The sequence below is a fragment of the Cryptomeria japonica genome, chromosome 4 (genome assembly GCF_030272615.1).
Source record: "Cryptomeria japonica chromosome 4, Sugi_1.0, whole genome shotgun sequence".
NCBI lineage: Eukaryota > Viridiplantae > Streptophyta > Pinopsida > Cupressales > Cupressaceae > Cryptomeria > Cryptomeria japonica.
Genome location: NC_081408.1, coordinates 216,475,756 through 216,477,496, shown reverse-complemented (window position 1 = coordinate 216,477,496; position 1,741 = coordinate 216,475,756). Strand labels below are relative to the sequence as shown.

Below are 1,741 nucleotides of genomic sequence, written 5' to 3'. Positions count from 1 at the left end.
GGAGTGCTAAAAGGTAAAAGAAAAACATGGGCAATATAGTGGTCTATTGTATCCACATGACATTATACAATACAAATGATTGGTAGTTAGCATGGATTTTAGTTTAGTTTTGTCTAGAAACGTTCATAGACACAACACTATTCTAGTAGTAGACAAGCTAACTCAAGTTTCCCATTTCATTTCTAGGAATGTTAATGAGCATTATATTATTGTAGCATCTAAATTTATCAAAGAAGTGGTAAGATTATGCGAAGTTTTAGATATGATTTGTTGAGACATGGACCATCTAGGACTCGAACCTAGGACCTTCCATACGCTGCTGGAGTGCTCTACCACTAAGCTAATGGCCCCTCTTGGACCAGTCCATCGTCATCCCGGGTGTGACTTATTTCCAACACCAACACCCTCCCTTAAGCCACACCTCTCGTGTGCTTGGGGCTCCTAACCTAGACCTAGCTCTAATACCATGTTGAGACATGGACCAGCTAGGACTCGAACCTAGGACCTTCCATATGCTACTGGAGTGCTCTACCACTGAGCTACTGGCCCCTCTTGGACCAGTCCATCATCGGTCTAGCTGTGACTTATTTCCAATGCTAATATGATTGATAAATTATTTACATCATGATTTTGGACCATATTGATGGTTGCCTTTGTAACCAATTTAAATTCCAGTTGTGCTTACAATCTAAATATTGATGTAGAAACTAAAAGGTCAACTAGGTGTTTGAGGATTAGTTATGAATATATGCTATATACCAATCATCAAGGAGGAAATATTATCTCCATTTAGTTGAATTTGTATAAAACTACTCATATCTATATTTGAAGTTTTATATGACAAAAAACATAAAATACCTTTTGGCCATAATAGTTTGTAAAACTGTGTTTCTATTGGGCTTGAAATAATTTAAGAATATCATGAAAAACTAGACTATATAATAAGATGAAAGATGAAAGAAGCTTCAAATATGCTTAAAAAAATAGCCTTAGAGCCACTCATAGGAGAAAATTGAATCGACAAGATAATTTCTATTGTCTTCCATGTTTAAGGATTAGTCTCACTTGTTGATCATCTAAAGTAGATTGTCCATATCAAATAGATATAAAAATGTTTAAAAATAATATATATTTTTTAAATATATAATTAACTAGTTATACATTAAATTTATTATTATATATGTTATAAAAAAATTAATAATAAATATATTTAAATTTATAATTTAATTATCTTATATTTCTTTTTTCAATAAAAGTGGAAGACCACTAATTTTATTAATTATAAATTTTTATACAATCCTGGTTCAAAGAGCACCGATAGGAAAGAACCAGGAAAAGAAAACCTCTGGTCTTGCTCATGAAGAAGAGAAGTGAAAACCCAAACCAGCCCCAAATCATTCCCAAAAGACCATAAAGGCCAACAAAGCTCGTTACAAAGATAATACCCATCCCCCCAAAATATGTGAACCAGATACACAACTGTCAGAGAAGAAGTCAAGCAAAAAGCATCAAGAGGGCAGATACCAAGTACCTAGAACTCTCCTCAGGAGGAGACAAAGGTTGGGAAGTAGCATCATTTTGATTATCTGGAGTGACCACCTGAAGAGGCACAACTACACTTGGAAGAGACATAACTTCCTTCATCGAATCAAGGAGGAAATGTATACTTGAAAACACATTAACAACCGTAGCCAAAATATTTGGAGAAACATGCTCTAAAAAAGATACAAGAGTAAATATC

At 34.1% G+C, this 1,741-nt stretch overlaps 1 non-coding gene across 1 annotated transcript; it reads right to left on the bottom strand.

Moving 5' to 3' along the window:
• Positions 1 to 477: 477 nt before the first annotated feature.
• TRNAA-AGC (transfer RNA alanine (anticodon AGC)) lies at positions 478 to 549 on the bottom strand. The gene has a single exon. It is a non-coding gene; the product is annotated as a tRNA-Ala (tRNA).
• Between the last annotated feature and the right edge of the window lie 1,192 nt (positions 550 to 1,741).